This window comes from Mus pahari, chromosome 10 (assembly GCF_900095145.1).
Source record: "Mus pahari chromosome 10, PAHARI_EIJ_v1.1, whole genome shotgun sequence".
Taxonomy (NCBI): domain Eukaryota; kingdom Metazoa; phylum Chordata; class Mammalia; order Rodentia; family Muridae; genus Mus; species Mus pahari.
Window position 1 is genome coordinate 110,932,639 of NC_034599.1, and position 24,851 is coordinate 110,957,489.

Consider the following 24,851-nt stretch of genomic DNA (forward strand, 5'->3'; position numbering starts at 1 on the left):
TCTGATGGGTGTGAGGTGGAATCTCAGGGTTGTTTTGATTTGCATTTCCCTGATGATTAAGGATGTTGAACATTTTTTCAGGTGTTTCTCAGCCATTCAGTATTCCTCAGTTGAGAATTCTGTTTAGCTCTGTACCCCAATTTTTAATAAGGTTATTTGGATTTCTGGAGTCCATCCTATTTAGTACCTTATATATATTGTATATTAGTCCCCTATCTGATTTAGGATTGGTGAAGATCCTTTCCCAGTCTGTTGGTGGCCTTTTTGTCTTATTGACAGTGTCTTTTGCCTTACAGAAGGTTTGCAATTTTATGAGGTCCCATTTGTCGATTCTCGCTCTTACAGCACAAGCCATTGCTGTTCTGTTCAGAAATTTTTCCCCTGTGCCCATATCTTCGAGGCTTTCCCCCACTTTCTCCTCTGTAAGTTTCAGAGTCTCTGGTTTTATGTGGAGTTCCTTGATCCACTTAGACTTGAGCTTTGTATAAGGAGATAAGAATGGATCGATTCACTTTCTTCTACATGCTAATTGCCAATTGACCCAGCACCATTTGTTGAAGATGCTGTCTTTTTTCCACTGGATGGTTTTAGCTTCTTTGTCAAAGATCAAGTGACCATAGGTGTGTGGGTTCATTTCTGGGTCTTCAACTCTATTCCATTGATCTACCTGTCTGTCACTGTACTAGTATCATGCAGTTTTTATCACAATTGCTCTGTAGTACAGCTTGAGGTCAGGCATGGTGATTCCACCAGANGTTCTTTTATTGTTGAGAATAATTTTTGCTATCCTAGGTTTTTTGCTATTCCAGATGAATTTGCAAATTGCTCTTTCTAACTCTGTGAAGAATTAAGTTGGAATTTTGATGGGGATTGCATTGAATCTGTAGATTGCTTTCGGCAAGATAGCCATTTTGACTATGCTAATCCTGCCAATCCATGAGCATGGGAGATCTTTCTATCTTCTGAGATCTTCTTCGATTTCTTTCTTCAGAAACTTGAAGTTCTTATCATACAGATCTTTCACTTCCTTAGAGTTACACCAAGGTATTTTATATTATGTGACTATTGTGAAGGGTGTGTTTCCCTAATTTCTTTCTCAGCCTGTTCATCTTTTGTGTAGAGAAAGGCCACTGATTTGTTTGAGTTAATTTTATATCCAGCTACTTCACTAAAGCTGTTTATCAGGTTTAGGAGTTCCCTGGTGGAATTTTTAGGATCATTTATATATACTATAATATCATCTGCAAATAGTGATATTTTGACTTCTTCCTTTCCAATTTGTATCCCCTTGATCTCCTTTTGTTGTCTAATTGCTCTAGCTAGGACTTCAAGTACTATGCCAATTCAATTTTAAATCCTTGTTATTCTTCCCTGGGCTGTTGGAGTCTTGTTCAGAAAATTATAGATCTTTAAAAAAAAAAAAACTTAGATCTTTAAAAGTCTAGATTTTAAAACTTACACTCTTACACTCTCTAGAAGTTTCTCGAAGTTCCTAGTCTTAAGTGAGTCATACTGAACTATCTGTCTTTTGCCCATGGATATCCAGTTTTCCCAGCACCAGTTTCTTCTCCAATCTAAAGTTTTGACCACTTGATAGAAGATGGAGGTGGGTGTACAGTCATGTTTCTGGGTCCTCTGTTTTACTCCACACAGGCTTGCTTTATTTCCAGTTTCACAGTCTCGCTTTACTACAGTTTGGTCTCAGGCACTGTGATGCCTCAAGATAGTTTTAGCTATTTCAGATCTTTTGTTTTTTCCCTATTAATGTTCCCCTAGTTCTGTAAAGAATGTCACTGGAGTTTTGAAGGAGATTATATTGAATCTGTAGATCACTTTCAGGAATATGGCCATTTTCTCAAGACTAACTTTGCTAATCTATGAACATGGGATACCTTTTCCATCTTCTATGACCTTCAATTTATTTTTTCAGCAATTGACTATTTGTTTATTGGGATTATTGTTAATGGCACTGTTTTTCTTTCTTTCAGAAAAAAATTATATAGAGCAAAGTTCTTGACTTTTGTGTGTTGAGTTTGCATCCTGCTATTCTGAAGAAAATGTGTATTTGATTTAAAAGTTTTTATAGTGCTTTAGGGTCTTTTACATACGAGATTAGGTTGTTTACAAATATAATTTGACTTCTTTTTTTCCTTTTGTATCCCTCTTATTTCTTTCTCTTGTGTTGTTGCTATGGTTAAGATTTCAAACACTATGTTGAGTGGTGAGAATGGATACTCTCATCTTATTCCTGACATTAAGGGAAATGTTTTCAGTTTATCCATAATAACAATGGTTATATATTTATTATAAATGACTTCTCTTATATTTAGATATAATCCTTCTATTCCTATTAATCACATCTTCAGGGTTTTCTTTTTATCTTGAAGAGATATTAAGATTTGTTACAGGCTTTTTTTGATCTTTTGAAATGAAATGTGGTTTCTATTCTACTAATGTGTTCTACTGTATTTCCCAATTTGCATATGTTAAAACAGTTTTGCATTGCTGGCATTAAACCCACTTTATATCGTGAAGTATTTGTAAATAAGTCACTGAGTTTGCCTTGTAAATATTTTGAGGATTTTTTTCCTTTTAAACCCATCAAAAACAAACAAAACAAAACAACAACAAAAAAAAAACAACCTATCTGTGGTTTTCTTTTGTGTGGTGTTTTTTATCTTTGTTAGATACACATGAAGGTATGCTAAGGAGCACTGATGTTATTTCTTTAGAGATATGAAAGAATTCAACAGTGACTTCATCCAGCCTTGGGCTAGCCTTTCTTGAGACCCTATTACTGCTTCATTATTATTGTTTGTATCTATCTGGGCTCAAGTAATCTTGGTTTGATTTTGGCAAGTTACATATGTCTAGAATTTTATTCATTTCTTCTAGATTTCAGAGTTTTTTAGTACAAGTTTTCAAAATATCTCTTAATTATGCTCTTGGTTTCAGAGGTATCCACTACTATATGCTCTCTTTATATCTAATTTTGTTGGTTTGAGTATTCTCTTTCTTTTGGCTAGCTTGATTAGGGCCTTGTATATCATTCTTATCTTTCCAAAGAAGTAATTCTTCACTTCAGTGAACCTTTGTATTCTTTGCTTAGTCATCATTTTATATCTGCCTGGTTTTTATTGTTTCTCAGCTCTTCAGATGCACAGATAGTTTTTCTAATATCTCCCATTCTTCTCCATGTAGATATTCATATCTATACACATCCCTCTTAGAACTGTTTCTTTAACCCAAAAATCTGGGAGTTTCATTTTCATTTGATTGTAGGGGATTTTATTTTTCCTATGGTTTCTATAGTGACTCTCCAATTATTCAAAGGAATAGTGCTTAGTTTATAGGTGTTTGTTTGTATATTTTCTAAAATTTCTCTTTCTTCTGCTAACCAAATTATGATCTAATAAGATACAAGAAGTTATTGCTGATATTTGTTGTTATTTATTTAAAAACTCTCTTTTCTTCATCTTATATCGACCACTGAATAGCTCACATTCCTTGCCTTCCTTCAAACACTGATTCTGGGCTACTAGAAATCATGTATACCACACTGAAATTCCTAAAATCCCCCAAATCAACCCTTTTGCACTTGTAGTTTCTGGCAATGTAGTTTGACAAAATGCAAAGTAATTGAAACAGTGACACGACATTTGTACAATAAATAGAACATTAATTACATCATCACAACTTAAAACTTGCATAAGCACTAAGTTTTCCACTTTGTTTTTATATTATTCTTAATATATTTATATTAAATATATATTAAGAATATTTTAGCCATTCAAACTTGGTCCTATTAAACTGATTCAGCTATAATTAACTGGCTGATACAGCAAAAAAGGGTTTTAATACCCTTCCAATTGCATCGAAATTGTCTTCAGTGTTATTAACTTTGCCTTAATGCTACACTTATACTTGTTTCCTTACTTTGTTTTAGTTTATTGAATCTATTTTTTGACTGCCATATTCATAATAATGTGTAGGAACTGACCAAACAGATACTGGAAGGAATATTGCTTCTAAGGAAACTTTCCCTTTGTGATACAATAAAGTTTGTCAATTATGCTTTCTGAAGAAGTAGCATAGTTTCGATATTAACTTGGCATTTTTCTGTCCTTCATGGCTTTAATTATTTAAAGGCTTTTATTAACAACTGTGTCTTCCAAATATGATCAAGTATTTAATTTTCCTAATAATTGATAAAGTATTTCTTATCTTTGCCTAAGTCCACCCCATAAGTTAACCACACATGCTACATTATCTACATACTCATGTTTCTAATATAAACATAGACTCTTTTTGTAGGTATGTTTCTTTGTCTCATAGATCTTTCCTTAGGGCAGCATATCAAATCATTTCACTTCTATGAGCTTTATACAGCATAACATTAAATCAATGCAGCATGCATAGTATGAACGATGAATTTGATCCAAAGGACTCTGTTTTTCTTTGTTTTGTTTTGTTGTCATTTTCAGTTTTGGGCTAGAAGCAGTACTATAGCAAATACCATTGCATATTTGTTAATCCATGTGTTTGAACATGTATACTTCTACAACAGAAATGCTACATTAAAAGGTATGCACATTTTTATGGAGACAATTTTGAATGGACCTTTGGAAATCTATTCTAATTTTCAATTTCCACTAACACTTTATAAGTACCAATTTCCTCTTAGTGTTCCAACAATGGGTATTAACAATGACTTTTTCAAATCTAATTAACAGAGAGTTATCTTACTGTAGTATTAATTTACACTTCCCTGACCACTAATTAGGTTTTATTGACTATTTGTGTTTTCTTTTATTGGAAAACCTTGTGTCTACTCTATACCTGGGTTTTATTATTTTCTTTACAGAGATTTGGTAGAGCCCATAATGTATTAGGGATATTAACTCTTTGTTTCACATGGTGGAACATGGTGGAACATCTTCATATAGTTTGCCATTTTTAACTTTATACTTTTATCATACAGAAAGTTAAAATTTTATGGAACTTGAATTTATGTTTATTAAATACTGCTTATTTGTCCCTAAGATTTTAATTAAAATTTTCCATATATTTTTCTCAATTGCTCTGTTTCTTACATTTAGGTATTTAATCCAACTGGAATGTTTTGTGTACTCACAAATATTGAAATAAAATACTTTTACCTGTATAGCTAGCCAATTACCCAACCACATTCATTTATTAGTGCATTATTTTATCATTAATTTGAAATGGATTTTATTTTTATATATACACATGAATCAATTTCTATACACTGTATTTTACTTCCTTGATACATGTTTTTTCTTGCGCCAATAAAGACTATCTTTTGGGTTGCTCCAATATCTGATACAACCATCTTCCTTGCTTAGTCTATCTTAAATCACTTGGTATTTTAAATTGATAGATTTTATCATGGCTTATATAATTTATAATATAAACTACAATAAGCTTCTTATTCTCAAAATAATTCCCTCCTTCCTCAACAATGATCCTTTCTGAAAACAAGGTTTTATTCCATCCAGTACAGAGGAACAGTCTATTTTCTCTGGTTTTTAATATTTCTAGCTGAGTTTTTTTCAAGTCTCTAAGATTTCAAGCAATGTGCTTCCAAATGTTGCCAATGCTAGGACAGTGTGTTTAATACTAAAAGTGTATTCTAAAACTTTTACTTGGCTCCATGAAGAAGGTAAATAATATCAACATTACATGTTTTAATCTTGTGACTTTGGAACTATTGAGGCATAAATCTGACCACCAAAACTTCTAGATATTAACTTATTATTTTTGCCAAGATTTTATCTCAGTTGTAAGTTTCAAATGTTATCATCCATCCTTCATAAGCCCTCCTATGCTGAATCAAGGAAGTAGAAGGCTACAATGCTGTATACTGGAAAAGAGCTGCTGACCTAGAAATCAAGTATAAAGATAGATACACAAGATACTAAGAGACATTATGTTTAACTGAACTGATGGGAAAGCATTGGGATACAATTCTAGAAGGAATAAGAACATCAAGTTAATTCAAGAGGCTTCTGTTAATTTTGTGTACATGGATGCTTTGTATGTATGTATGTATGTATGTATGTATGTATGCATGCATGCACATGTACCATGTACTTGTCTGACACCTCTCATAGGTCATAAGAAGGTGCCAGATTCCCTGCAAGTGGAATTGTAGATGGTTGTAAGCAATCGTGCGGTGCTAGGAGCCCGACCTAGGTACTTGCTAAGAACATTTGGAAAGATGGCTCAGTGGTTGAACACAGGTTGCTCTTGCAGAAGATCTGGATTCAGCACCCAGCACTGACATGTAGCTCACAATCATCTGTAACATCAGTTCTAGAGGATCCAAGACCCTTTCTGCCCTCTGTAGGTACTGCATGAATTTGGTGTACAGATATATGTGCAGGCAAAACACCCATAAACATACATTAAAAATAACTAAATCTTGAGGAAACTTTTTAAAGAAAAGACTGGGATTTTATTAATATTTAACAGGAATCAATACTTGAATCCTTTGTCTTGACTGAGTGATGATGTCACCTGCCATCCAGGATGGAAGTAACAAAACTAAAAGTGTTCACAGACATCCCTTCAGTCACTCACCTTTTCTACACTGAAGTGTAATGAAGTACTTTACCAGTGAGTTTAGCTAGATTATAGATCATTAGATTAGACCATTCCTCACAAAATGGAGTCACTTAAAATATTTACAAAGAAATAGCAACACTGGATGAAACTAGATAATAATAATAGTAATAATGCTGCAAGCAGAGTGGGGAAGACATGAAAGCCATCAGAAAGCCACCAGTGCTAGTCAGATGCCCTGGGTCCTGCCCATCTTACACGCAGCCCACTGCCAGAGCAGAGAGCACCGTCCACCTGCAGCAGGGCATTGCTGGAGAGCTTGAAAAAACCCTCTACAGTGCCTGTTACAAAGCAGAAGAGGATTAAAGGATTACTTTTAAATGGTAGATAAAGTTTCTAGGTTTTTTTTTTTTTTAAGGAACTTCAGTCCCATAGTGGATAATACCAAGAAGATATATTAACACTAAGAAAATGACATTATTACTTGGTGATAGTTTCAATTGCATCTAACTTAAACCTCTTTGTACTTTGGATTTGATACATTTTTATGCAGACTAATAGAATCCATAATGCAGATTATAAAATCTTCTATTCTCTTCAAAATAGATTCTCATTATTTCTGTTACTTTTTCTCACACACTTTGCTTGTTCACAAACTTACTGCCACATCCAGAATACACAATGATAGAAAAGACAATCATCCCAAGAATGCTAGACACTTTAAGGTCTAAAGTCATACCTAAATAACCCACACTTGAGACCTTGATGAATGCAAAGCTATACTAATCACCTTTGCTTTACTAAACCCATTTTAAAGTTTCATTTTCCAATTTAACATATTGACCTAAATAAGTTTTTTAAAACTTACAGTTAAAAAAATTGCAAACAGAGTGGCTATCAAAGTTCTGCCTCAAGCTCAGGGTTCCTGCTCATGTCTATCTGTCCAGGTGCCATGGAAGCTTCCTCCCTCTGTCCTATCTGTGGCATCTCTCACTGAACCTCGAGCTCTCACCGATTGGATAGACTAGCTGGTCAGCAAGCCCCAGGGCTCCCCTGCCTCTGCCTCTCCAACCCTGCAGTCCCAGCTGGTTATGTGGGTTCTGAGGAATCAAACTCAGGTTCTCATGCAGGCATGGCAGGCACTCTACTGATGGAGCCATCCTCCCAGCCTCAAGTTACTTCTATATATGAAGATGCTTTTAAAATTCCTTTACTGTTGCTTTTCTTTGTCTTTCAGCTAATATCAAGTGAAGAATTCCTTAACCAACTTACTTCATTTCTATTTTCCTTATTACATAGAAAAGAGATGTAAGACTATGAATTGGTATCCATTCAAAGGGACTTTTAAATAACTCTAAAATATTTTTAGGAATTAATATAGTGAATTATAGTTCAATTCAGCAGTTTTTCTTTTTGGTTAAGGACAGATAAAATAATGACACAAAATATTGCTATTTTAGTGCTGCTATGGCCTGGCAGGTGCTAACACTACCTCCACATTTGTTCATATCTTTAAACAAGATTGTAGTGGGAGGTGGGGTTTTTGGGAACTCGTCACAAATAGGGCATAGCCCTCATGATAGAATTAGTGGGCTTAAAGATAGAAACAACAGAGAGTATGTAGTTCCTTCCCAACTGGTTTTCCATCATACAAAAACATCAGGAAATGTCAGGCATCTCAAAATGAGGAAATGAGTCCTAGCCAGATACGGAGCCTGCTTGTCACCTTACTCATATATTTCCTTCTAACACTATTTGAAAGAAATGTTTGCTGCTTTAATCACCCCATCTTCTGTAATCTTCTACATCAGGCCAGACTGGCTAAGTGCCTTACATTCAATTCAGTGTTGCAGAAATACAGCTCTAGATGAAGACTGTAAAGTGCAGAGAAATGAGAAGCAAGCTAACTAGGCACAACTACTACCAAACTCATATAAGCAGTGACAAGGACCCCCTTGGAATACGGGAGATGATGCTGTGTAGATGAGAGGCAATGAGGAACTTTCTCAAGGATAATGGCATCAAACTGATAAGCACACGAAGGTGAGAGCCAGCCCCGAATAGTTGTGTTCTCCCTATCTGATCCTTCTGCCCACCTCATTCTACTGTTACACCTGGTACTTAAGAACATTCTACTCTATATTATACTAGTGCACACTATCTATCCAACACCACTAGACCACATTTGAGAGCAAAGACATTGTTTTTGTATCTCTGGAAATGAGTGGGTTGATTTAATAGGCATGCTGTTTTCTATGCACTGACCCTTAAATACCTTGAGAGGATTTAATATCCTGGAATTCACTGATTTTTGTTCTCCCACATTTTAGCACAGCATCTGGAATTGGCTAAATATCCCAAAAGATGGGTAAGTAATTAGAAGCAATGTTTTATTTGTAACAAGTATCATTAGTTTAAGGTGAATTTATTAAAGAGACCACCAAAACCTGCAGAGTCACTAAACAATTCTAGACAACTTAATCTAGTATAGTAGAGATATTTATAGCCTTCAAATGAAATTTGTGAGGCAAGAATGTCTATTTAGGATATATATATATTTCCAAAGATTTCTGTATTACATGAACATCAAAGTATTATATTGCAGCAACTTTTGAAAAAATCAGAAAATACAGTATTTAAGTTGAAATATTATATAGTCCTATTGTTGAATGGAACAAAGATGATATAAGATGGAGAATCACCAAGAAAACCTGGTGAAGCATCAATTTTTATTACAATGTATATGTATCTTGTGACTGATGTATCCCAGATGGCAAAATTACAACATACCCAAGGAGTTCTGAAAAGCATCAGAATTTAATGAGACAGTATGAATAAATACATACAGAGTAGGAATGAAGATAAATGACTGCTTATAATAAAAATTGTTTTTATTATTTGTGTATGAATAAGAAAAATAATGATTGTTCTTTCAAACTGAGGAGGAGGAAGAGGAAGAAGAGAAGCAGAAAGAGGAGGAAGAGGAGGAAGAGCAGGAAGAGGGGGGAAAGTAGGAAGAGGGGGAGGAGGAGGAAGAGAAGGAGGAGGAGGAAGAAGAAGAAGAGGAGGAGGAGGAAAGGTATCATTATACTGTCATAGCACTGTGGTTAGAAGAAGTGCAGCCTTACGTCAGGTTCTCACAGATGATGCAACTCTTCTGGACTGGAGGAAAACAATAGTATCCATTCCACTTCCCAGTTGGGCTTTGTTTTTAAGTAGGGGCTCCCTATGTAACTGGAGATGTTGTGGAACTCAAGATGCCCCTGACTCGCCAGCTTACTGAGACTGCATGCCCCTCCCCAAAGCACACAACTTTTTTGAATTTTCACCATTTACATTTTCTGGATACTATCTCACATAATCAAAACCATAATTTCGAGTACATAATATATCTTCAGTCAATCATTTATTTTAAAAATAAATACTATACAGTATCATTTAGAAAACATAGGCAATATTACAAGTTGCCTGTTTGTGTCCTGCCTACCTCCAAAAAAAGCTTAATATGATGAATAAGATACATTTAATGTTTTGCATCAGATTTCATAATACATTAGAGACACCAGAAAAAGATCAGGACTTGGTCAAAGCATAAGGTTGACACTGAAAAAAAGGAGGAAATGCCTAAAATAAGCAAACTCATAAATATGGAAAGAGCTTATGGGTTTGCTAGGACTATAGGCACTGCAAAGTGCATACAGAAGAGGTCTCGAGCAACCGAGAGTGTGAGTGGTTGGAGTTGAGAAGTGACAGATTCAAGGTCAGCATCTCTCGTTGGGTTGAACACCAAGAAACAGAGATGACTTTAGTCAAGTGAAGCAGAGATGGTTGATGTTGTAGTGAGATTAACCAAGGTCTTCAGAAAAACCAACAGTATAAGCTGCTAGAGAGCTTTTACATTCAGAAGCAACTGCCTTATTCTATGTAGTAGTTTGTCACACAAAGTAAAGAACTCATGAACAGGCTAACACCAATCTTAAATACATAGATGACCATCTGGTAATAATAGTCAAAAAGAACAAATAGCAAAAAAGAGGAAACATGAAGGAAGAACTAACAGCCCATAAAACATGATTTTAATAGGAAATATTATAAGATATTCATAATTATATAGCCTCTATTAAAAAGAATAGAGTATCATGGAAATTATAAATCAGAACATTAAAACTGTAAATCAATTCCCAGGTTATTGAAGAACAAAAGTATTAATAAGGAGCTTAAATTTCAGTTATAGGACAGCAAGAAAAGAGAAGTGGGTAAGGGAACTTGCCACAAAGCCCGAGACCTGCTCTACTCTCAGGGACAACGTGGTGGAATAACTGATTTCTGCAAATTGTCCTCTTACTGACACACATATCCTATGACATACATGTTCCCAGACACATATATACACATGCATGCATATGTTTAAATGAAATTTATAAAATACAGTTAAGAATTTTTTATAAGATGTATCCCAATTTGAGAAATGGATATATAAGAGAAATAGACAAGCAGTCAAAAAGCAGAGAGCCAGTAAGTTTTATTAATGAATTAGTTTATGGTGGCCACCATAACAATCTGACATATAATGAGTTACTTAAGTAAGAGAAACTTTGTTTTTGTAAGTAATGTAGACTAGTCTAAGACACAGGTTCTAACTGTCTGGTTTTCTGGTAAAGATTCTCTTGGCTAGGAGACCAAGACTTGCTAATTTCTCACTATGGCATTTCCTTGGTGTATGCAGGAGAAGCCAGAAAGAAATCTTTGGTGTCTCTTCTTATGAGACACTAATCCTATGAGGACTTTTAGATTATATTTCAAAGGTTGTGAGAGAATTCATTTGCTTTACTACGCAGTGTATATACATGGTGATATATAGCATGTTGTTTTTTTTTCAGATGGAAAAACTATACAATTTTAAATATAGATAAGTAACTATAAAATGGGAGGTTTCTAGGTGGGTTTGATGGCTCATACCAGTGATCCCAGCACTTAGAAGCCTGAGGAAGAAGGATTTGCTATGAATGCTTGAGTTTAGATTAGGCTACAAATAATTCATTTCAGGACAACATGGACTGTAGCATGAAATCCTGTCTCTTAAAACTGAAAAAAAAAAGATTAAAAAGAATGGCTACTTATTATTGGTATTCTCCATTTTAAAAGCCTAATTTCTAATATATATGAGCAACAAGTAAAAATTTCAATTGTAGACAAAATATATTTCCTTAGAAATCTCTAGGTTGGTAATTTTTCCCCTGAAACTTCAGAAAAGTAGACATGATGGTTCTTCTGTAAGCTTTAACATAGGAGAGGTTTTTAGTAAAGAACTCCAGCATTCACAATTCAGCAGTCATGGAACATGAGTGACTAACAGAAGCACCAGCACCAGCAACAACACTCAGCATCTGCACACATCTCTGCTTCTAGCAGAATTTTCTTTAAGTACAACGTGAGGGGAGAAAATAATCTTTTAAAAACAAGCCAAAGGTCCACTTTACTGGGGTAAAATCCTCACAAAGACCAACTGAATCCATAGATGAACCCAAACCAGCCAAATCACCTCCCGTAAGTCTGGAAGTCGATTACACACACATAGAAAGTCACCTTGACACAGGATGCTGTCCACTTTCCTTTCTCAGTGCTCCAACATTCTAACAATGTGCATGGCTGCAGCACAATTAGTGCTGGGTTCTGTGCACCAAAGATCCAGTGACACTCAAAACCTAGAATTATATGACTTGCCACATTCCCAAGGTAAGTTCTGTCTGGTTTATCTTAAGCCACAAATGAATTACCCACTACAGAATATTAATACATGGGAAGGTAATATACAACACCACACAGTCAAGTGACTTGCTTGAACAGTTAGGAATTAGCTTTCTGATTGTAGTGTTGGAACTGGTTGGTCTGCCCTGACAAGTATTTTGGTAGTTAGAAGAGTGAGTGAATGGAACTTCAGCAAACCTTCGCTCAGAATTGCTAGTAGTTCCAAGGTAGGGCCTGTATGTTTGAGTTAGTAAAGGCTTGCTGTTAGGGAAGAAAATATGCATTTTGAAAAATGCTGCAACCACAGCTTCCCATTATAGATAATTACATATGGTTTGTCATTTAATGAATACTGTTTCTGTTGCCTGAATTTCACCTACTTTCATTCATTAGAAGTGGATTTGAAAAGACTTAAGGGCATTCTACAGCACTAGTTGGTATTTCTTTAAAATATTCAGTATCTTAAATAGTAAATACACTCCCCCCCCCTTTTTTTATTAAGCTAGACACTAACTTGATAGATTTTGAAAATGCAGGGGAGATCAAAAACATTGCAGAACTTTATCAGAATAACAAGTCAAAAGGAGTGAAGCCACTTCTATGGACTGAACTATACCCCTTATTTCCCATCCATAACCATCAAATTCATATGCTGAAGCATTGGTTCACCAGTAACTCAGAGCATACTGTATTGGAGACAGTGTTTTTAAAGTGCTAATTAAATCTGGGTCAACAGGGTGACTAGATCTGACTGGTATTATTGTACAAGAGGAAATCAGAACACAAAGACACACGAAGAGCATGATGTGAAGAAAAAGGGCAAAAATGTCCATTCAAACCAAGAAAGGGCCCAAAGACATCCTAAACTCACTGACACCCTGATCTCAGACTTTCAGTGTGAACAGCTACTTTACATGTCAAGTTGACTAGGGCAGGGACTAGATTAGTTAAATGATATTATTATTATTATTATTATTATTATTATTATTATTATTATTATTATTATTTAATATATCTATGTAAATCCTCCCATCATTATTATTATTATTATTATTATTATTATTATTATTATTATTATTTAATATATCTATGTAAATCCTCCCATCATTATTATTATTATTATTATTATTATTATTATTATTATTATTATTTAATATCTCTATGTAAATCCTCCCAGAAGACTTTAGCTGGTGGGATAGATAAAGCAGATAGCCAATCTCAGTAGCACCAACAGAACAAAATGGCGAAGGAAGACTGACTTCACTCTCTTAATGTTTTAGCCAAGATATTCACATTCTGCTCCCATCTCTCCTGATTTTGGAGCTGTCAGAGCCTTGAATGAAACCTGTAACATTGGCTAACTGGCCTTCAAATTACACTACTCCTACACTGGCTTCCCTAGGCTAAGCTAAAACTTGAACTACAATCCAGCTAGCCACACCTAGGTATATAGCTGAAGGAATCTGAGTAAGAATATAATAGAGACACCTACATTCCCATGCTCACTGCAATGCAATTCACAATAGCCAAACTACAGTTAGCCTAAGTGCCCAACGATAAATCAGTGGATAAAGACAATGAGCTATATTTGCAGAGCACGCTATTATTCTTCCACAAAGAAGAATAAAATTATGTCATTTGCAGGGACATGTTTAGAAGAGGTATCTTACAGAATAATTAATACTCAAAAAGACAAATGTTTTCTCTTACATGCAGAACCTACATTTTAGAAAATGAAAGTAGAAAAAAGCTATTTACTGATGATGGGGAACCCAGAAGGAGGGTACATGGGGCCAAGGCAGTGTGCTCAGAGTATACAGTTTGTATGTATGAATGCCATGTATACAGTTTGTATGTATGAATGTCATGTATACAGTTTGTACGTATGAATGTCATGTATACAGTTTGTATGTATGAATGTGACGCTGAAGTCCATTATTTCATACAAATAATATACACCAATCAAAATAAAAACTTAATTATTTTTATTAATAAAAACATAAGCCGGGCATGGTGGCACACACCTTTAATCGGGAGGCAGAGGCAGGCGGATTTCTGAGTTCGAGGCCAGCCTGGTCTACAGAGTGAGTTCCAGGACAGCCAGGGATATACAGAGAAACCCTGTCTTGAAAAACCAAATAATAATGATGATGATGATGATGATAATAATAATAATAATAATAATAATAATAAAAACAAAGATCAAGGAAGACATGTGATGTCAGCCTTGAGCCTCCACACAAAGTGCACACAAATGCACATGCACCTACCCAAACACTCCCATCCCACAGGAGAACATGAACAAACACAGATGCACACACAAACAAATGGTCTGAGGAAAACCCATTGAGTGCTTGGCACATTGAACATACAATAAACGAGATTTTAGACTTTTTTTAAATATAGTTAGATAAGAAAATTGAAATATGCTAGAACAAATGCAGAATGAGAGCACTTTAATTATCTTGTCTTTCATTACTTTTTTCTCAAATGATGAACTTAAATATTTAGTTTGCATCTAATCTTTAAAGTGCATTTATTATCCTTAATCTCCTCTATGCCGCAAATTTAACATTCATTGTTCATTCATTTACCTAATTAACAAATTTGTGCCTATAAGTCAACTGTAGATTACACTTAATGATTCAACAAAAGCTTATTAACAGCCTATTATCTGGGTGAGACTATCATTTCGAGGATAGTTTATGTAGCTACTACTGGGTAGCTTCTAGCATAGTTCTAAGATGTTTAATAATAATTTTTCATCTTGTTCCAAAGTGAAGATCACTAGTGGATTTCACTCTGTTTGAGAAATCAAAGTAGCAGGAAAATAAAATTTATTGGCATAATTAAAATCTAGGGTCCACTACAGCAACTATATTCTGCTCTGTTAGAAAATTTCAAGGCAGGACTGGAGAGATGCTCAGTCATTAAGGGTATATACTGCCTATGCAGAGGTTTGGAATTCAGTCCCCAGCACCCACACTGGGCGGCTTACCACCACATATAACTCCAGCTCCACATGATCAGAATCCCTCTTCTGGCCTCTGAAGGCAGGCACTCACAATTATATGTACATTCATACTACTAAAAAATAAAAACCTTTAAATCTTTTTGAGAAAAACTAAAAACTAGTAAAATGAAAAGCATAATCATTGAAATTTCATAAACCATACTAAATGCCAATCTGAATCTTAGTAATCCATCTATATGCTATAGATATACATGGGACAGTGGCTGTGAGGGACTGTTTTGAAGGCACATAATCAAAGCATGGAAGCTTTGTCTTTCAGTACCTGGCTTATTTTAAATAGCCTAATGTTCTCCATTTTCACCCATGCTGTTGCCAATGGCAGGGTTTCCTGGTGTAAGACTAGACAATATGCGATGGATGTCTATATTACACCGTTTTCATCATCCAATCACTGATGGCAGACCTTTCGCTTGTTCCACATATTAGTTATCAGAGCACCATGAAATAAACATATCTCCTACAAGTCCCACTTTCGCTCTTTCTGGGAAAAACACAGTGCAGCAGGATTACTTGATCTGTGATATTTATGTTTTTAGTTTTCAATTTTATGTTTTGTTGTTGTTGAATTTTTTGTTTGTTTGCATGCTTGCTTATTTATTGCATTGTATTGTATTGTATTGAGCTATTTGGTGCAATGAGGGTGGGTTGGAACTCACTGTTTAGCCCCAGACTGACCTAAAAGCCTTATGCTGTTTAACTTCACATCAACTTGATGGGATTTGGAAACAGAAATCTGGCCAGGAAGTTTTCAGATTAGGTTATCTGAGGAAGGGAGTCCAACCATGTTTGGTGTCATTTCATAGGTGAGAGTCCCTGATCACAATAAATTTTAAAAGTGAGCTAAGCATCAGATTTCAAATCTCTTTCTCTGCTCACTGACTGTGGATGAAATATGAACAGATGCTTCAAGTTCTTCCTACCATGACATTCTTCACATGATACCCTCAAACCATGCACTAAAATCCAAAATCAACTTTTCCTTAGCTTGCTTAGCCAGGCATTTGTCACAGCCCAAGAGAGAGGCTATGTTGCTACAGGCAGCAGAGCTGGGAGGGAATACTTAAGCTCCTTGAAATACAAAGGATTGCATCCTGCACCCAGATATTAAACATGGAGCTGAAAGGTTTGCTGCTCACCCTGCTGGGCTTAGTTCTCACTTGGGTGTGACCTGTTCTTATTATGCTCCACTCCCATCTTTTGGAATGGGACTATTTATTCTGTGCCATTGTATGCTGGGTGTGATGTGTTTTTATGTAAATAAGGGTAGGTACAATTTATATTTCTGAATGATGTTGGAACTGTTAGCAACTATGGAGACCTTGGAGGGTAAAATCTGTATATTTTTCATTGTGAGATGGAAATGAAACACTGGGGGGGGGGGCAGGGGGGATGTTATGATTTTAAAGTGATACGACTGTCAAGTTGGTTAATCTAGATTGCCCAACTTAATGGGATTTAAAATTACCCTGGAAACAAACCTCTGGGCAGGTCCATGAGGGAGTCTCCAGACTGGGTTAAACAATAAGGGAAGACCCACCCTAAATGTGGGCAGCATTGCTGACACACCTGGGAAGCAGACAGAATCAAAATGGCAAAGGGAGCTGTTGCAGGATTTTCCCTGTCCAATCACATTAAGGCAGTGGCAGGCCTGTGATTGGACAGGAAAAGGGAGGCAGAGCTAGGAGCTGGGGGAAGAAGAGAGAGAGGAGAGAGAGGGGGGAGGGGGAGGGGGAGGAAGGGGAAGAGGAGGAAGGGGAGGAGGAGGAAGGGAAGGAAGGGGAGGGAGGAAGGGGAGGAAGGGGAGGAAGGAAGGGGAGGAAGGAAGGGGAGGAAGGAGAGGAAGGAAGGGGAGGAAGGGGAGGAAGGGGAGGAAGGGGAGGAAGGGGAAGAAGGGGAAGAAGGGGAAGAAGGGGAAGAAGGGGAAGAAGGGGAAGGGGAAGGGGGAAGGGGAAGGGGAAGAGGAAGGGGAAAGGGGTAGCAGAGGGGGAAGAAGAAGAACCAGAATGGAGGTGGATGTGGTGTTATCAAAAGGTTAGAATAACTGGGTTAAAGTTTTATTATCAATTGGCTCTGAAATTATTGTATTGACATCTTGTAAAATGTTATGTTATTAATATATAAATCTAATTGGTTAACTATAAGCTTAAGAGTCTTGATTCTACCAGGTAATTATGTGTTGAGATGGCTGATCATGGGGTCTTTGGTACAATGCGTGGAAGCAAGAGGAACTCAGGAGGTCTCTGTCTGAAAATGGCCCTGCGGGAGCTGGCAGGTTACTTTTTTACTAATTCCCCCAACAAGGAGCAAAAATCAGCATTCTCCCTTCCGCCTCCTGGCTGTAGACACCTGTGATCAGACGCCTGTGATCAGACACCTGTGATCAGACGCCTGTGATCAGACACCTGTGATCAGACGCCTGTCTCCACGCCTTTCCCCACCGTCATACACTGTACCCTGAGCCAAAATAAACTCTTCATTCCTTAAATTACTTTTGTCAAGGTTTTTGGTTTGGTTTGGTTTGGTTTGGTTTGGTTTTTGCTATAGCAATGAGAAAGCTAACGTATACATCAAGTTTTGTTATGTACCAAGTTTTCTACTTTTGGCAGTATTTTAAAACTGTTTTAGTAGTTGATTTTTTTGATTAAAAACATCCCCTCCCTAAAGAACTTAGCCTGAACACATGACATGTAGAGAAAATGCCTCTAAAACACTAATTAAATGCCATTGAAGATGGTATTAACATGAAAAAACTCTGCTATTACAACTCAGCAATTCTGACACTTTAATTATGTTAAGGGTACAGTATGCACAATATAGAATAAACCACAGAAAAATGATTTATAGAGTGATATGGTGAAATTTCAGTATACAATTTAAATCTACAAACTCACTTACAACTTTATTTCTCTAAAAATATGTTGTTACTGTTTCACTACAGTATTCTTCAGATACACCACACTTTGAAAAATAAAGTTGGGTTAGAGAGAAGCTCAGTGGTTAAGGGCACTGCCTGCTCTTCCAAAGGACCGAGGTTCAATTCTTACCACCTACATGGAGGCTCAAAACTTCTGTCAACTCTTGATCCAGGGAATACAACTCTTCTAGCCGCCATGGGCATTGCATAACACACAAACACACACACACACACACACACACACACACACACACACACACATTATATGCCAGCAAAGCAAAACACACATTAAAAGCAATGAAAAACAAAAAGGTTTTCATTGCTCAAATAAGTTATTATCAAAATAATACCTGTACTAACCCTAAAAATAAATATTTGCCCCTAAGAGAGCTGAGCCATAGTCGTAAGTTATACCAAGGTCCATATTTTGTTTGTTCAAAACCAAATCTACTCCAGTGAAAAAAGTATCTACCGATAGGCAAAACTATATACTCAAAGCCCTTCCACAGAACACTGACGGAATTTAAGTTTTCAGTTGAAAAAATAATATAGTGCCTAGAAACATGAGCTTTTCTAGTTGTCAATAAATAAATATTAACTCTATAACTATGACTCTCACATTTAACCAGAAATAATCTAGAACTTGTGGTCTTTTTTCTGTCTGTGACACCCCCCCCCTAAGATTGCAATTAATTTATCTATGCCTAACCATACAGTTCAATGTTCTAGCATGCACAAGGCCTCGGGTTCAGTCTCCAGCACCGCAGAGCTTGGTAATGTATAAACCCAAAACCTTGTAGACAGAAGCAGAAGGACAAAAAAATTCAAGAATTTGAGGGTAGCCTGGCTACTTGAGGCCCTGTCGCAAATATAAAAAAACATACAAAAATATGAAGATTTAGCAAACTATAGACAGCGAGAATTATAGATGACTAAAATTCTTCACCTGGTGGTGGAAACAAGTGTTTGTGGTCATTCTGGGACGCATAAGACTCTGCCTCAAAAACAAACAAACAAACAAACAAACAAAACAAAAAAAAAAAAAAAAAAAAAAAGGAGGATTATCACCTAGAAATAACCAAGAGGGGAGACAACTCTAAGGTAGCCAGAACAAGTCAAGAGTTGGCCATGGGCTCCTTTTCTCCTGCTACACGGAAGAGCACCCCCGGATCCCCAACTGAGCGACCTTCCCTCAAAAGATACCCAAGGAGACCGCCACGCGACCCGAATCACGGGCCCTGCGTGGATTCCAGGGGCCCCAGACGCGCATCAGCTCTCGGGTTAGCACCACCATGACCAGCGCCTCCGAGCTGAGCGGCACGGACCCACCTCACGGAATCCCAGTGGCCGCTGAGTGGAAAGGACGCGCTAGAGGGCGCCCTGGACGCGCGCCTCAGCCCGGCAGCAGCCAGCCTGCAACGCTGTCTCAGCTCCACTCCGCCTCCCCGCGGCTGGGCGCGACACCTCACCCGCCGCGGGGACCACTGGGACTGGTAGTACGTACGCCCCGCCGCGGAGACTCACGGGACTCGTAGTGCGCCTCGGCCCTACCGCAGAGGCTCATGGGACCTGTAGTACGCCCCGCCCCGCTAGAGCGCCGCTTAGCGGCGCCCTCGTAGGCTTCAGGTCCGGCTTCCGGTTTCGTCGCGCTGCGCTGGCACAGAGCCTGTGCGCAGCGGCGACACCTTTGTGGGCGGCGGGGCGTTCGTAGACCCTTCTAGAACCCTCTAGGCCTCGCCGCCGGCCCTGGAGTTGACGCGCGTGCTGCTGGGTAACGGGCCAGTTCGGGCGGCCCCGGGCCGCCCCTGCTCGGCTCCTCTTGTGACCTCCTGGGCCCTTGACTGCGGGAGCCGCGGCGGAAGACATGGGATTCCCTCGGTGCACCTGTGACGGCCACCTTGACGGGGGAAGCGGTGGCGTCTTCGAGGAAACCGGAAGCCCGTGGTGACCCCTGGCGACCCGGTTTGTTTTCAGCCGGCTTTCAAACACTGGGGAAGCGAAACCCGGTGGCCTTGGGGACCGCCCTACGTAGCCAGGGTTCAGGGTGAGTGGATCTCTCGCGCTTGCCCGGACGGTGGAGACAGCCAGGAGGGGCCTGGTGGCTGTCGCCTGGTCAGACGCACGTCGCTTTCTGTCCCCGGCGCCCCTCTGCTGTTCAGAGCGGCCCAGTCTAGCATCCCTGGTCCCTGCCATCCCCACAGTCCCGCTTCCACGGGCTCTTTTCTTTAGCCTTCCTGCTCGGGGATTGCTCAAGTTCTGTCCGTGCTCTGACTCGCTGGGAACGCTTTCAGTTTTATTTCCTGCACTGAGGTGGCATTTATATCGGAGAAGGAAAGAGGGACGTGGGTAGTGCCCGTGGCGTCTGGGAGTGACCGTCAGTCAGTCTAACTTGCATATTTCAGTCCCGTTTTCCGGCTGGGTTGCAAGGTAGACTCACTGGTCCTCCTCGCAAGGAACTCTGAATACTCAAAAGTGAGATAAAATACCCATGTGATGATCAAAAACATTGACATACTGAGGTTGAATTTGACCTCTACTCCCTAAATACAGAAGACCCACCCACCCCCCGTTTGAATTTTAAGTTGGATTGAACAAAATCTTAAAACATAGTTTCATTTCTAGTTCTCAAAAAAATGTTCTCGTTGCCCTGTCTGTAGTGATCACTCCATCATCTTAAATGGGAAACAATTGGGATTATTCGCTGAATGGCTACAGAGTTGAATCCTCTAGATTTGTAAATGGACGTTTTCATGTAAATTCGAGAGCTGCCAGTGGGTTAGTTAGATGGAAAGCCCAGACATGGTAGCATTGAGCTTTCCACTCCTCTCTCGGGAGGAGAAGGTTAAACTGCTTATCTGACTTTCTCCTTCCCCCTTTCCTGAAGTACAGTTACAGGTTCTGAGAGCTACTGGCTCTGAAGTTGACAGTTTATTTGTGTGTTTAATTACTTCACCTGTAAATTGAAGAGTGCTTACCCATCTTAGTGCTTTCACATTGATTTGATGAATTCTTAAGAACAAGTCAGGGGTGGTGGCACATGCTTTTTCAATAATCACAACACTGGGGAGACAGAGGCAGCCTGATTTCTTGAGTTCCAGTCTAGCCAATGCTACACAGTGAGACATCTTCAAGGAAAAAAAAAAGGTGAAGCACAGTTTCTAGCATGTAAGTGCCTCTACCAGAAGTGCTTCATTGATGGTACCTGTAGTGGCTATTCCTGGTTGTCAACTTGACTATATTTGGAATGAACTACAATCCAGAATTGGAAGGCTCACCAGTGACCCTAATCTGGAGGCTGGGAGATAGAAGTTTCTGATCTAGATCTTTGGGGCACAGTGGCTGTGGATTCCAGAATATTAAGACAGAGAGATCTCCAAGTTCAAGGGATTAAAGGTGTGGTAGCACACACCTTTAACCTGGGCTACACCTTCTGCTGGAGCTGATCTGAATCTTGGTATGGAGATCTTGAGGCATAGTGGCTACAGGGAGANCTCCGAGTTCAAGGTCATCTGGGATTAAAGGTGTGGTAGCACACACCTTTAATCTGGGCTACACCTTCTGCTGGAGACCATAAGGACTTTGGAAGAAGGGAGTGGAGCTCCTGCTCTTCTGCCTGCTTGCCGTGTGGGACTAAGCAACTGCTAGACCCTTGGACTTCCATTNANANCTACTACTGAACCATTGTTGGGAATTGGACTGCAGACTGTAAGTCATCAATAAATTCCTTTACTATATAGAGACTATCCGTAAGTTCTGTGACTCTAGAGAGCCCTGACTAATACAGGACCAGAGCATGCCATGCTTACTGAGTGAAATAGTATCATTAAAAAAAAAAAGCTGAATAGGATGAACATAACTTTAATGCCACATTCTGAGTTGAAGTTGTTTTTTATTGTCAGGCAATAATTATTAACATTTATGTAGGTGTTTAGTTGCATTGAGATACATCATTTTAGACAAGGAGTGGAAAGAAGGCTGTCCTTGGATTGCTTGGCCATAAAAACTGATCTCTGCAGTCAGTGAGTCAGGATCATAAAAATGAAAGTTGACATTTTTCATATTATATATCTGATACTGTTTTTGGACACTTAATGAACTACAAAGCATTAAGCTACTAAGGCACATATATTTAAGTGCTGGCATCATTAAAAAGGGACACTTCAGAATCCCTCTTAGAGAAGCAGAAGCCATTCCTGCCGCTAATTATTTTAAAGTGACAAAAGAAAAGGAATCCCTTGTTATTTCCTGGTTCTCCATAAGATTTGTTCTTTTTTCTCCACTGTTTCTTAACTGACCTGTAAGAAGTGGGTTCTTGGCTATTCTGGGTTTTCAGAGATAGAAAGCCAGTGGAGATTGTAAACAAGACCCACTTGAGGCAGTGTGCAGGTGTGGTGACAGACAAGCACACTCACTTTTCTAAGTCTCCCTTTCCTCACCTGTGCTGTTGATGGTGCCTTTCTTGCCAAGTTTGGTGTCAAGAGAAGGAATTTAACTTACCAGTTTCTGGCACAGCTCTATTCAGGTTCCCATTCTGCATTTGGATTAAAAATTTGCCTACACGGTTCAAGGAGATGATATCTTAACGATACAGTCCAACTCTGTCATACATAGGTATAAAAATTAAGGTCCTAAGAGCTGAAGTGAAGTCATGTATAATCAGGGTGACAAATCATAGACTAGAATTTGAGTTTCTGAATCGTAGGCCATTGTGCCACTGACTTGTGCCTTGTCTAAATTCTTACTGGGAACAATTACAGTCACAACATTCATAGTATTTCGTAAATAATCTTGATTTGATGTCATCACTAGGTCCAACTGGAACGCCCATCTGCAAAGCTCCCAGTGCAGGCAAGTAAGGGCTTCCCAATCCTCCCTAGGCCCAGAGCACTCAACCCAAACTCTTTTGGTCAGTCCTGCTTGCTGGCATGGGCAGGTCTGTGCTGGGTCAAAACTTTATCAGAAAATCTTCCTTTTGCATTGGTCATCTGTCACTGGAGAGATGCATACTGGGTCACAGTGATAAGAATTAGAGACGGAATGCTCATCCCTGAATGGGATATTTATATTACTCTCAGCACCAACAAGGTGCAGAGAACATCATGGCAGAGAGGAAAAGAATATAAGAGCCAAAGGAAAGAGAGAAGTGCTCTGAAAAGCTGCCTCCTAGTACGGGATGGTCTTCACAGTCATGACCTCACAGCAGCTGCTGGTCCCTTACAGACTTAGCACAAAGTCCCAGTGTGGACGGGGGATAGTCTTCAGGCTTGACCCCTGTTGCTCCTTACAGACTTAGCACAAAGTCCCAGTGTGGACGGGGGATAGTCTTTAGACTTGACCCCTGCTGGTCCCTTACAGACTTAGCACAAAGTCCCAGTGTGGATGGGGATAGTCTTCAGGCTTGACCCCATACGCAGGAGTTCTTTATGGTGGATAATGACACTCACTAGAATAATTTGTTACTGAAGAGAGGCCAGTTCTCCAGTCGATGGTCCACAGGCATGGCAGGCACTTGGGCAACACAGCTGCATGTGGTGGGTTACCCAGAGAAAAAAGGACATGATGTGTGGGCATGTGAGGAATATGGGGAGAGTCTGATCACATGCCATAGTATATGTGTATGTATTTAAAAAAAGAAACCCAAGATTTGAAGATGAATTATCTAGGTTCATATCCCAAGTTGATCTCTGATTTGTTGTGTTTTAAGCTTCATAAATTGGGTTATTAGTATCCATCTAAAAACTAGAAATATACATGTACAAGCAACAGTGGTTGGCACCTGACAAATGATCTAAATGGCAGGTATTGAAAATAGCAAGATAATCATTAAATCCTAGAGAAAAAGATAAATCTTGTGTCAGAAGATATTTCTGTTTTCTAGTTTATCAAATCCCATCATATACAGACTGAAAGAGACCATCTCAGTATTGATTTCAGTGAAGATGGAAATTATAAATAATTTTGATTAATAATGTTTGAACATCTTTTTCTACATATGTCTCTCCATTTGTCATATACACTACCCACCTTATCTGACAAGTTGCTTCATTATTTTGCCTGGAATTTACTGCTCTCAGCAGTAATTGGCAGCATTATTTCCTTCAACCCTTTCTATTTCTATTTACTTTATATTTAATTTATAATATTAATGTATTCATTTAGTCTATACTCTAAGTTATGACATTGTCAAACATGAAATATTTGTACATACATCTGTTTTTATAGCATTTAAATGTATTATACCTTACTTTCTAGTACTGTCACGATGAAATGATAAAGTTGAAATACTTCCTTAACTATTACTACGTTCATGCAAAAGTTAGGTGGTCACCAATTGATAACATAAAACTAACCATGCCTGTAGATAGTCAAGAACACTAGTTATAATTTGAATTCCATAAGTCATGTAATTCTCTTTAGTTCTTTTGCATCTTGATAATAGTTCTTAAGTAAGAATGGGACTCAACATAATTTGGAATGCTTATTGTAGAGTGCAGTTTGAAGTTTTTAACCCAGATATACTGATTTACATGGATCTACAGTAAAACCACATAATATGCTTTTTTTTTTTTT

General features: G+C 38.2%; 2 protein-coding genes across 4 annotated transcripts in view; one reads left to right on the forward strand and one right to left on the reverse strand.

The window, feature by feature from the left end:
• Positions 1 to 19,651, reverse strand: part of Zcwpw2 (zinc finger CW-type and PWWP domain containing 2) — an 86,390-nt gene extending 66,739 nt beyond the window's left edge. Inside the window, exon 1 of the mRNA XM_021207841.2 lies at positions 19,611 to 19,651. The gene's annotated coding sequence lies outside the window, so the exon portion shown is untranslated. The remainder of the gene's footprint in view (positions 1 to 19,610) is intronic.
• Positions 19,652 to 19,892: 241 nt separating this feature from the next.
• Azi2 (5-azacytidine induced 2) overlaps positions 19,893 to 24,851 on the forward strand; it is a 25,340-nt gene continuing 20,381 nt past the window's right edge. The window contains exon 1 of one of the 3 annotated variants that reach the window (XM_029542852.1): positions 19,893 to 20,325. The gene's annotated coding sequence lies outside the window, so the exon portion shown is untranslated. The remainder of the gene's footprint in view (positions 20,326 to 24,851) is intronic. The other 2 variants (XM_029542850.1, XM_021206202.2) reach the window with 2 other exon arrangements.